Below are 14,388 nucleotides of genomic sequence, written 5' to 3'. Positions count from 1 at the left end.
ATATATCCTTTTGAAATATGAAAACTGAAAGTATTTTCATATAATTATCAAGATAAAAGTTCAGCCATAAGATGTAACGGTATTTTCTGTGAAAAGATTTATATTATTTATTGAACATTGATATTAATTTAGACTTATCATGCTCTGACTCCCGTATTTACTATATTTAATGATTGTTTATTGACATCTATAAAATCGAAACTATTCCACCCATCGCAAGCTTATTGATGACACTCGTTCAAGAAGAGAGAATATCACAGAAAATAAAATAGAAAATTTACAAATAGCGGTGGTCGAAGACCATTGTAACGGGACAATAAAATTTGTTACGAACGACTAAGGTCGTAAAACGGCCAAGCCCACTAAACATTTCTCATCCTTCGCTCTAATAGAATATTATTTATACATATTTATTTGTATATATAAATTTATTTATATATACAAATATGTATAATATAGCGCATTGTAAACTTACTGCCTTTATATTGGTCTCATTAAGATGGGGCGCTGTCGTAGGGTGGTCAGCGTACATTACGGTTATGTGAAGGCAATAAAGGCCAGAGCATTTATTACCACAAGCGAGGCAGCAACTTTATTTATTCACCAGTAATGAAACTAATTCTGTACTTATTATTCATTGAACTAACCCACTTTTGTCTAAACGCTGAACTGTTAAAGAAAAAAATTGATGATATGATGGATTATATACATACTATGATGAAATTGGTTAAAATAGAGAAGATGTTTTAACTTCAGAATATTTTTATATTTTATTCTTAGTAATTTAAATTTGCTTCATTTTATCATAATTATTCATTTAGCGTATATTTTAATATATTAATTAATGTGAAACCACTTCTCCCTTTTTTATTACCTTCATTTGTCTTTGAAGTTCTGGGGACTTTTAACAAGGATTACATTACCTATGATTTTAACATTTTTCTTCATGTCTAAAACTATATTTTTGATACATAATATTATTATTTAAAAATATTAAGTTAGTAAACACAATTAATATTTTTTAATATATTATAAATATGGTTTCTTTAGTTCCCTCGCTAATTTTATCTGTATAAAACTATTCGTAATAATTTTTAAAATGTAAATTTATTCTAATTATACTGTATGGATTATCACTTTATTTTGGACTGTTGTACATTGAATTAAAAATTTTCTCCTTCATTATTTGTTAATGTTTGCAATTGCTTATTTTTGTAGCTTTCAATGTTTTTAAACTATGTTATTAATTACTATTTTTATATTCCATAACAAGTACTATGTAATATTTAACTTCTTTAGAATATCTGCATAAATTAGGTGATAGTTATTTTCGTGTTGATTTAAATATTTATCCTATGTAAACTTGGTTGCAATTTCAGCAGTTTACTTTGTTTTTTACTGATATTAGTTTAGAGAATGTCTTTTTATTTTACTCTTACTTAAATTTTCTTTTCTTTGTCTTGTACATAAATTATTTATGTTATGTGATCAATTTTATTTTATTTACATTTGATATAGATTCATATTTCTATTTATACCAATCAAGATAGCAATATATTTTACTTATATATTTCTTTATTATTATTATTTTCATTAATTTTTTTTCTTTTAATTCAGTGAGTTATATTGTTATTATTTACATTTTTTTTCTTCTACTTCTGTATATATTGTATAAATGATTATTGGAACATTAATACGTAATGTCCTTAATTTGTGGCAGATTGTATTAATTACAAATAAAATAAATTAAGTTAAAAAAATATATATATAAGTTATAAATACATATAAAAAAATATATGTTTTCAACATAAAAAATCCTTTGAAGATCTAAAACACAATATTTATTGTTAATTTAACAAATCCGTTCGTTGCACACAATTTTATTTCTTAATCAATACATTGTAATGTTTAACAGTAGTAAATGATAAAGTGAATTTTAATTGTAATTTTTTATACATATGTATATTCCACTTTTTATCTATTAGCTTAATTATTGCTCCTGTTGGGACGTTTGTAAATATTATATATTAATTTATTATGTATCAAAAAACAAAATAATAAAATATTTATGCAGTAGATGCATTTACCCTTAAGGCTCACTGTAATCCTAAAGACGTAAGTAATTTAACTTTTTTTTATAACTAGCTTTATTTTTTTTTAATATAATGTAGGTATCTATTGTCCTTAAGACGACCATTTGCTCGAAATATTGGTGCAGAACTACCGAAATTTGACTGTATATTCTAGCATACGTTTTCTTAGATCTAACAGACATTTTCTTCATTTTTCACAGTACAAATGTCACTTTTTTTACACCTCGTAAAAATAAGATCAAAATGACTAGGATTAAAAAACTATTATTACTTCGACGCATTCACATCCACTCAGTTAAAAAAAAAACTAGTCTGGAACTACTAAAATGCCTATCCAAACAAGACACGACTTAACTTTCCAAAGAAGAAGCAAATAATAAAAAAATCCAAAACAAACACGAGCGTGGACAGACTCAAAGGAGTGCATTAACAGCACTAACCGTAGCACAACTCAACCGACTAATCCAAGGCATAAGTGGCAAGTTAAAAGGCCCAGATGCTATCTCCGTGGTGGGAGCCTCCTAGAACTCTACCTGCCCCAATTATAAATAACTTTTCGCTTTTTCTGGAATTCTCCAGCTCCAGTGATAAATCCCCCGACAGGTGGCTCACAAAATAAGCGATCCCTCAAATTGCTACCTGCCACAGCTGTCAATAATACGTTATCTATCTCAGCCTCAGAGCTGTCTGCCTTTTCTCGGCCAATATTGATCGCTCCCAGTTCTTGAGAAGAAAAGCTTCATTTTTTGTTAATGAAACATATATACACTTAATTATATATATAACGAACATTCCTGAAATTCTCAAAGCTAAAATAATTAGAAAAAAGAGAAAAGAAATACTTTAGAGACGATCAGTATCTGGAATTAGCTTTTTGAAATGAATTACTTGTCAAATCCAATCGCGAGGTACTAGCAGGAATTGCCAAACAATTAGGGTTTTTTAAGCTGCTAGGAGATTAAAATTACATTGGTCATTAATATATTTATTAAATTATAAAAAATGGAATGAAAATATTGACATATATCCCTGCTATAAGGAAACATGGCTATGCAAATTAATTGCCATTGTGCTGATATCTTTTTTTGGAACTTAATATTAATGTCACAATACAACATTTATATTATAAGAAGTTATAATATAAATGTTGTAATAATAATATTACAGAAAGTTATTACATAAATGTTATAATACTAAAGTTATAATATAAATGTTATAATAATGATGTAAAATTATTAATTATTTATTATTAATATTATTAATAGAAAGTAGGTCAGCCATTGGTCTACTTTTCTTAACCCTTCTAAGTCTGACCCATATTTCTACAATTGTTTTGATACATTTGAGTACCTCGTTGTATCGAAATGTTTTGAGTAACCCATCTAGATTAAGTTAACGAGTTGATAATTTAGATATGAATTTAATTTGTTAGAGAGTTAAGAAATTGTATTTTGATTGAGTTTCTGCTAGGGAAATGTATTTCGTGCATTTTAATCTCCCCCTTGCTATTTTGCATAGAGGTTTTTAAATATTAATGAAACAATTAATCGCTTTTAATTTATTTTCCAACCAGAAAATATAATTAAGGATATTAGAGATTCGTAAAGGAGCTTTCTTCCTCACTCTTATTTTATAGTTCACATTCCGTTGTGACCAATCTTTTCCTTCCAAGCTAAACTCTCCATTTCCATGTTTCTTATTATCTTATCTACCAATCGTATTCACTGTCCAGAATATTTTATTCATTTAACGACACGATCTTTAGAATAATTCCCTAAAGACCCGATGCCTTTTATAAGTACATAACTATCGAAAAATCTAACACAAAATAAATTTATCCAGCCTGATTAACATTTAACATCCTTTAATAACTTAATGAATGAGTTCAAACTTAAATACTTTTGATTAGGAACCAGTTATAATGCAGTACATTCACTACTTTTACAAATTAACAGTTATATAAAATAAATTATAATCTCTGTCACTTTAAACTCAGAGACCCCTTGAACCGTCCTATAATAATTCTGTAAGCCGCTCTGTTCAAAATGTAACAAATTTATGAATAGTCAGAATTTGTATTCAAAATAATATATCTAACGAATAATAAAACGAAGGATTAGTAAAAATCTGCAAGTAGAATAGGAAAAAGGGGATGGTAGCCGTGAAATTGATGGGAATATAACACAAATAATCCGACTGATCAGACACCAGGTGCGCTACAATCAGTAGAGGGGATCAATATGGGGACTCGTTCTTAGTAGTGTCACCATTTATCCTTCATCTTCAATTCACAATTTCCATAATTGATTGTTATAGTCATTTGGTATTCTGTTGTTAAAATTCTTGACATTTATTTGACGAAGGATTTTGAATATTATGATAAAAATAAAAATAAGTTATTACAGATTTATAAATAAAAAATTCTTATTTTTTTATTATATCCTATACAATAAATTTATAAATAAAAAAATATGATATATGGTAGAATAGAAAAACGATTTTGAATATAATAGATCTCTAATGAACTAAACCAATATCTATAGTAGATTATAAACCAAGGTTTTAAATGGAACGTTTTTGAATAATTATAAACCAAAATAATTTCCGTTTAGTAGTTCTTCACATTCCAGGTTTTTCATTCCTGTTAAAAACCCTCATTAACAAAAGTGCGAAATTCTCTCATTATTTCTGTATGTAAATCCAAATTTATCAAGTGTACAAAACTTAAACTAGGTATTAGCGGTATTGTCATTTCTTTGGATCTATTCATATTTTCAAGAAGAATTGAATCTCAAACATTAGGTTAAAATGAGTCTTGAATTCAGCACTTGAAGAAGCAAAAATTGTTTTTAAAAATATTTAAGCGTTACTGTTTACTCAACTACTCTACTCATCATAATATCACAGCTCCTTAAATTTTCTAAATCACCAAGTGATTCCTAAATTCGTTTAATAAATAAACATTTTTATCATTATGGAATTATAATTAAATTTAAATTAAAATGGAATTATAATTATAATTAAATAAATGTATTTTATTGATGATATTGAAGTTATTGTCGGATTGAAGGTGTGCCCAAATATCCGTCTAATTTAGTAATTTGTGAAGAAAAAAACTCTCTTTTGTACAATAATAGACTTTTCTTTTTTTTTTTTTTTTACAAAAAAAAAGGATTTTTTCTTTTTTCTTGGGAGGTCGTTCAATTGATTTTTTGACAAAGATTACAACTGCCAAAGGCTTCGACAATAAGTACTAGCTACATAATACTAGCTCATATTCACATCCAACTCATTAAAAAAAAAATTTATATACATATAAATAAAAACAGGAAAAATATAATATAAAAGTATAAATAGATTAGTAAAATTTCGAACTAATTATACTAAATAATAATCACATCCATACTAATACGAACAATATTTTCACATTCGGCCAGAGAATATCCTATCTCTCATGCATTAGGGGAAAAGTAGGGCCCTTGGAGAGTCCAGTACTCTCACCAATGCCACAGGTAATAAGCCAGTGGAGGCTGAGTTAGTGCACTCTGTACATGAGTAGAGGATCTAGAATTTTACCATTGCTGGACTCCAATTGTGAAATTTATTTTACAATAAATCTCGTGGCCACTGCCGTTTCTACCTTCGAAGTGGATTGTAGGGTTGAGTGGAACTTGATGAGGATTGAACCATAGAATTCGGATAATTGAAAAGGTTTGTTTAGAATCTTAACAATTTGGTTGGTATAAGGTCAGGGACATACATCGGGATATGAAAATCATGTGTAGTGTTCTGTTGGAAACGTAATATGGTTTATTGATTATGTTTATGATTGACTAAGGATTCGATAAGTTTCAGTTCGAATGTTTAACAATTGAACAGATAAAGTTAGATAATTTTTTTCCCGATATTTTTAAATATTTCTATTCTTTTCTAAATAAATTACAATTCATAAATTTTAATATTATTTTAACGTAAAAGTAATTTTTGATTATGTATATAATAATGTTTTATTATTATATAATTTTATATTTAAAAAATGTGTACTTAATGTGGTTCAAAAGGTTTTCTCTTTAATTAATATTTTATTAATTAAAATTATAACAGTTACATCTATTTTATTTAAATAATTACAATACCGACTATCACGAAACTAAGGTGTAAATCACCCCAAAATGGGCCAAATCACTCCTAATAAATAAAAGGAGGCCATATATCTTAACGCTGAAGAAATTAATTAGCGAAGACAGGTAAGAAATAGAAGCATTTTCGAAAACTACTACCTCCGAGAAGTATCTATCATTGGCTTGAAAGTAGTATTTAAGAAATGCTCAAGAGGGGGGAGTAAAAAAAATCCCAAGAAACGGTGCGGAGTTGGGACGTGGCAGAAAGCCTGACGCCAGAACTACCTGGTCAATATCCGAGCCGCTTTTTGTGAGCCAGGTTTTTTTTCTTATGACTGTCTGTCTGTTCTCCTGCTCCATTTGATCTTCTCTTCAGGCCCTCAGGTAACTTTCAGGGGTCGCAAAAAGTCAAGTCACATCTCAGATCATCCCGGCATTCCTTTCCTTTTCGTTTAAACTTGTTTTGGTCCGTTATTATGCAAACACATAGTCTGTTCAGTTATTACATCTTATATAGTTATAATTCAGGACAAAACTCGTAAATAATAGTTCAACCAACAATTAAGTCTAGTTATATATATATCGACAATAGTAATACAAAAATATATATAAACAAATTAAATTTAAAGTAAAATAACATATTTTATGTCTAGATTACCGTATAAATAATGGAAAATCTAAAGAATTACATAAAATTGTCGGAAATCACTTGAATAATCTAAATAAATGTATAAAGTTTAAATCCGTAGGTGATCAAAGTTCAAATACGTATTGTTCTCGTGATAATCATTGAAAAATAAAATTTTAGATTTGGGATTTTTATTTATAAAAACATTAATAGATAATAAATTTGAAAATGCCAAACCTCAATAAGCACTCCCTTAAGTTATAAATTTAATCTCAAAGAAAGAAAAACAAAATATATATATGTATATATATTGTTTTAATGTAAAGGAATTAATATTAAATTAGAGTAAAATCGACCAATAGCCCACCGTACGATTTTTTTAAATATTTATTTATTGCTATTTACAACTGTACATCACAATACATTTAGTAAATCTGATCTAAGTTAAATTGGAGTGTTACAGGCGTGTAGAGAAACTCAACCCATTGGTAGCGCTCTAATGACATTTTACATTAGCTGGTCTCGTGGCCATCTTCTTTTCAGGGACCTCGAAGGATATTCAGGAATGGAAGAGGATGCAAGGTTAGAAACTAGGGGGTTTGTGTGGCTAGGGAGTTTCCGTAGGATTTAAAAACAAAATTTCATAAAAATGCGTATCTATGACATGAGGCAGAGAAATAAAAACTTTATTCAAAAACGTTGTGCTTCTTAACTGTATTGGGTTGCTAAATACATAGCATACTATTAGCTAATTAGACAATTTTAATTAATTAATATAAAATAAAGCACAGTAAATTTATTATATATAATAGAAATACATGATTCCTTTGCTGACCGCCTCCTCCCCCCAATCATCTTCTCCAATCATGATTGTTTTCTGTTTTATCATTTTGATTTTTTCTTTCTATACTTTATTTTTCCCCCATATATTTTACCCAATACATCTTTATTTTCCTCCCACTTTATCAAACATGATAAAATTAAAATATAAAAAATAAATAATAAAAAAATTAAATAAAATAATTATACAAATCTATATTGTTGGAAGATAGACCGGGTGGAAAAAGGTACCAAAATAGTATTAAAAAATATTTATTGTCAACCAACGTTTCGCTCAACTTTGCAGGGTTTTGTGCTGTCTTGATTGGAACAAGGATTACACCTTGTTTTGGTTCACACCTTTATTGACTATCTTCCTACAATCTACTTCATACGATCAACTATCTTCTTCCAATAAAAATCTATAAATCTAATTTTCGCCCATGCTATTTTATTTAAAATCTTGAAAAAAAAAGACCCAACAATTATCTACAAGGATATAACTATATGCACAAATTCAATTACAGAAAATAAATACAAAATTTACAAAAGTAAATATTAAAAAAAGTAATATTTATATAAAATATAATAGATAAAATTAATTCATAAACGCAGTAATAACCGTAGAAAAAAAAGTAATAAATAAATATAAATAAGTAAGACAAAATCAATTTAATTTTTAGGTATAAAAATAGTAAGCAATTGGACGTTGTGAATCATTGTAATATATCAAGTATTAAATTTATAGTACTATATTATATTAAATTTGACTATATATTTTTATAAAATATATGATTTAAAATTGTATTAAAACATTTGCATAGTTAAGTACTGAATATATTAATTCTATAACTATAGAGCGACCAGAGACCAACTTACCTTGCAGCTGGAGTTGTACTCATCACAGGGTAGTAGTCTCCTGTAAAAAGAACATTAAATACAATTATCATAATCAATTGTAAAAAGTTTTCAAAAATATAAAGAAAATGGAATTAATTGATATTTTAACATAATTTATGTTTTTCTTTATCCTAAACCAGAAACTCTGTATCCACTAAATAATCTCTGCATTTTGGAACCAAAAAAACTTACATGAGCTTTTGAAATTAAAGTTGGTAAAAGTCTAAGTTGGAGTTCTGTGAAGAAAAGATTGAAAACATTTATCAAATGCTAACGACTGAAATTAATCGAAAATTTAAATCAAGTTAACATCACTATAATATATAAAATTTTGTGTTTTTCTTAATATATTATCATATAAAATAAAACTTATATAAGTAACATCTTTAAGGAAGTTTATGTCAATATTTAATATATAAATCAATATCCAAGCGAATGATTAACAAACTAACTATAGTAAATTCTTTATTGATAATACATTAAAAAAGAGTAATGATCAATTTGGGTATTTACTCAGGGGTTCTTAACTAGACAATGGGAAATTTTTCACCATTGATTTCTCTTGAAATTACTATAATTATGAAATTAAAGAATGACTAACATAATAAAGAGATGTAACCAATAAAATAAAAAAAAAGAAATAGAGAGATAAGTATAGCTAAAAAGATATCATCATCAAGAGTTATATCAAGAATATATTTTGAGAAACTTTTATTCATATCTTTCTATAAAGCTAGTTTAAAAAAAAGGTTCGTTTTTTTACGATCCAAATGTCGCGAACTCTATATAATGTTTTGTTTTTGGTACTGCGAAGAAAGTGACTTCAACCCGCCTTACTTTAGAGGTTTTCTTTCCTTACTTTTTTTTTTTTTTTTTTTTTTTTTTTTTTTTTTTTTTTAACATTTAAATTTATATTGTGTAGTTCTCAAAGTATGACGAAGGTGTTACAGTCTCTTTTATAAAACCAAAAAAATTAGAGGGAATAATGTAAATGAGATGGCATAAAAATAATGATCCAGACACATTCCGTTCTCGCCACGCCCATGAAATCCCATAACTGTCTTAATGCATTTTCAACTAAGGATTAATTTTATTTTTGAAACTTTAAGGTACATTCTAGAATCAGCTTAAAGTAGAAATTTACGTTAAAAACAACAAACCTAAGATACATACATTTGCAAATACGTTATTTTAGCATTGGAATAGCAAACATTTTTAACTTTCATCTTAGTTGTAGTAGTAGTATTTTTGATATCTGTTATAATAAATTTCATCTGCAAGATTCATGTTCATATGCAAATATAATAAAAACTATTACCTCTACGCAGATAAAGGTAATCCACTTTAAAGTGGATTAAATTAGCTTTAATTAAAAATCTGGCAGACAAATGCACATTTAATGGTTCCTAAAATAGAGTTTTTCACAAATCAAAACGTTATTTAAATCCAATAATCAGACATAATTTAAATGAAGGATGTAGGATTTTTTTTTAATAAGGATATCTCGATTAAGTGCTCCCTCGAGCTTTAAATTTATATTATTTTTATTACTCATACTTATTAGTGATATTGAAAGCCTCCTTGAGTAATTTCGAACAAGAACAAATCCCAGGAGGATAAGAAAGACTAGATTGACCTCTAGATAACTTCCGGACCATAACGCCCCCACAGCTCTCATCAGACGGACTGGTAAAGGCAAAGGTAAGGGATCAGTGTACATAAGAAGTTAATTAACCATCAGGTAAGAAGGACGAGGGATTGAGGCAATAAGTAGACATGAAATTGATGCAGCTACTGTAGTCCAATCAGCTGGGTAATGATATTAAACCACTGGCAGAGCGGCCCGTTTAGTGTGGTCCTAGGCGACCTTCCGGCTAATACCTTCATCAAGGGTGCTCTATCCAAGTCCTTTCTTCTATTACTGCCTTCCCTCGGTCATTAAACAGAGTTGGAGTTCATGGTCCGGTATACTTCAGGAATGGTGGTCCGAGGATCTAGGAATAATCTCAGCCCGATAGTAATGGGCTAGCTTCGTTTGATTGAACGAAATAACTCTGATGGGCTAAAGCAAATGTAAAACCGCAAATGTTCATCAATAGTTTCTCTTTCAATGTAAGATTAAAATAAATAAATCACTATACTGAAATAACACTTTAATTAATAAAATAAAATAAAAAGTATTACGTAAAATATTGGGACCGCAAAGGGATGAGTTAACGGGATAATTTAGAAGGGTACCTACATACACAAGGCTGAATTGAGAGAACTGGGACGAATAAGATGGACGTGCAAGGTTATAGGATTCAGTACCGGACGAATCCCTAAAATGTTAATAAGCTTTGAACCGATGTGTAAGACGAGAAGTAGATGGGAAGATTGCTTTCAGTTAGATTCGGTAGATTAGGATTTGGAGGGAGGTCATTGGACAGATGTATTCAGAGGACGATTGTTAGTAACCTTCGGTTCGCTAAACCTTTATTGTTTATTATTAAATTAAAATATGCATACAATATTATTACACTTTATTTGTAGGAATATGATCCGGGTAGCGGTAAAAGGAGGTAAAAAAAGATTTATTGATAACAGATGTTACCTAACTTTTCAGAGCTTTATTAAAGCTTAATGAAAAAATATAAAAACATTGTAAAATATGATAAATTAAAAAAAATTACACTGAATGTTTTATTGAAATTAAACAAAGAATTTATTAAACTAAAAGAACATAAACACACAATTATGAAAATTACTGAATTCAATGATTATTAATTTAATAAGAATTATATTCTGTTAATTATTTCATTAAAAACACCTTTATTTCATTTAACAACGTTTCTGGAAACTCCCATCTTCATGTAATCTAATCTCTGAATTTACACCTTCTGTTTTAGCGTCATTTTAACAACCTACGATTAAAATTTGAAGAAGATAGTGACCGTATGAAGTAGATTGTAGGAAGATAGTCCGCGTGGTTTTAATAAAGGTATCAAAATGGTAAAATAAAATAACATTTATTGGTAACCAAACGTTTCGCCCTACTTTGCAAAGCTTCGTTGGGGCTAAAAGAAAAACCGAGATCCAAACATTATAGAATTGACAAAACATTAAAATAAAAGACATTTAGAAAAAATTGTTATCTTTATAAATTATAGTTCCAATTTATTGGTTATTCTTATTAGTGTTCTTAATATCCCCCATTGTACATGTTACTTACTATACCTCACCTATGCCACATTTACTTCACCTATCCGTTTTATCTTTTATACCTCCCTCTTTGCCATATTCAAAACAATTTCTAGCGATTGTTTTTCTGCAATTTATTAGTCTAGATCTGTATTCAGAACTCACATCTGGTTGTATGTATTAGTAACTTGTTTCTTATCCACCTAAATGTATACTTAGCAGTTTCTTCAACTTGTCATCAGAATATAAGAACGAGTAGAGTAATGAATTATGAAATTGAAAATGTACCACTGGAGTAATAATTTGTGAATTATTAATCCAGTTCAATTATTAATTATTAATTATAATTATTTATGTTTATATTCTTCATTCCTTTTTTTTAAATACAACTTTCTATTTACATTCTTATCGTCTCATCATAATTATAGTGTTTGCATGTTCTTCTCATTTAGCCCAGCTGATCTTACAGGAGCCTAGGAAAAAAAGTCAATTATTTCACTCCAGATCTAATTACTTAAAAAAAAAATACGTTTAGTTACTAGTCAAAATTGATGAGCATTCCAACAAATGGGAATAAAAAGTGGTGGTTATTTAAAAAAAAAAAAAAATAAAATAATTTTTCATTCGGAGTACCACATTTTTAAAACTACCAACAACACTACAATATGTAATATAACATAATTTAAAGTACAATAAATGTGCTAAAACATGAATCCTAATAGAGATGTGCATATAATAGTTCCCGAGAAACAGTTTTTTAAAGAGCAACATTTCATAACGAAATGACGAAAAATCAGTAGTTAGTGAATTGATTTTGGGAAAATGTATCTCAGGGATCATTATACATACATATGTCTATTAGCACTCAAATTAAAATTAGTAAAATGTACTAGAGTCATATAAAACGTAAATCTTAGCAGGTAGTTGTCATGATATTTGCATCTGAATATGGATTTTGCCAAAATAAATTTACATTTTTAGTTGTTCGAACAAAATTTTTTAATTATAAAAAGATATATCTCAGGGACCATTAGAAGTACAGCGTAATGCCAGCACTCGGATTAAAGCTAGTTTAATGTGCAATAAAGTAGTTAATTACGTTCATCTTAGTAGCTGAAGTAGTTTTAATGACCTAGCTATCAAAGTTTTCATCAGATAATGTCAATTTATGCACGGGCTCTCGGATTATTTTAATCAGTCCCCTCTACAACTAACCTCTACAAGCTCTCGCAATTTAACTCATTAATAATTAATTGATTTACGGATATAAAAGTACATATAGTTTTATACTGAAATCCACTCCATTGTAACGATCTTTTTATTTTTTTTTTTTAGGTAGGCACATTTTAAAGTCTGACGCATGATTTTTTTTAGCAATACAGCAATACTTGGAATTCCAATTATTGAAAGACGAATGAATTGATACTTATCCCATATTTCAATAATCAATGCATAACCCCCTACAACAAAGTCTCTAATGATACGTTACAAAGCCGAAGCGAATGTTGGCGAAGATGGAAGACACCCCGAGCTATCTCAGATCTAGATCTGGGTTCGAGGAACGCACCTGACTCAGATTAATCAAATGTCAGGAGTGAAGGGATGGCCAGCGGGGGGCGCCCCTCCCACAAACCCAAACCCATTTTTTTCATTTTATTTTATATTATTTTTTGCCCAACGGGGTTCCGAAAAAAAAAAACCGTGGGTGTGATGGGGATTATGATGAATGTTGCAGAAACGCTCTATTTATTTTTTGTTAGCTGGTCGGAATACTTTATGGTCGGGGGGGCTAATGGGCCCCCGAGGCTCTATGACAAGATCCAGGTAGTCCTTACCTTTGTCACTTCTTTTTTCGGATCACCGAGCCGGCAAAGGATGCTCTGCTCTTTTAGTATTCAGCAAACTGGAAATCGGAGTCACGGCTAAGGCTGACTTATCTCCTACGGTTAATGGCTTACTGAAGTCATGTTAACTTCTAAGATTTGTCAGAATACTTTTTTATGCTCGACAGGCGGATATAAAGTTCAGTTATATATGAAATCTCTTGTGTGATTTTACTTGACTAATCACCGCTCAGATATGTCGACCACAAGGAACAAAAATATATTTTCTCAATACTCGATTTGTTACAGCTCATTGTTATTAATGTAACTAACTTTATTACTATTATTTTATTATTCAGTTCCTTATCCTTCTAATTTTGAGAATTCATGGTATTTTTTATTGGATACTGTTAGTAGCCAGCTTAGTTTGCCAGTAAGTTCGCTAGTAAATGTAAACAAAACCGAGCTGCTTTATACTACTTTTGATGGTCAGATTTTTATTCCAAATAGAGTAACTCTGACTCAATATCATTAGAGGTAAATAACCCTATATATTAATAAAATGGACTTGTAATAAATTTTATATCTAGCTAAAGAATAAAATAAAAAAAGTGTTAGTGTATTGGTCACAGGAAAATCAATTTGTTTTTCTAGCTGAGTATGGCCAAAATTATTAATTGAAAAAAACTAATAAATCAATAAATATTAGTTATTGAAAAAAACTAAAATCGTATGTGTCCACTCGTAGAATAGACAAACCACTAATGCTGAATTTAATCGAAAAAAGATTTTCGATGAGCTGGATATGAAAAACTATCAAGAAC

This window comes from Halyomorpha halys, unplaced genomic scaffold (assembly GCF_000696795.3).
Source record: "Halyomorpha halys isolate HHAL.00 unplaced genomic scaffold, Hhal_1.1 Scaffold151.1, whole genome shotgun sequence".
NCBI classification, from domain to species: Eukaryota; Metazoa; Arthropoda; class Insecta; order Hemiptera; family Pentatomidae; genus Halyomorpha; species Halyomorpha halys.
This window is presented reverse-complemented; position numbering follows the sequence as displayed.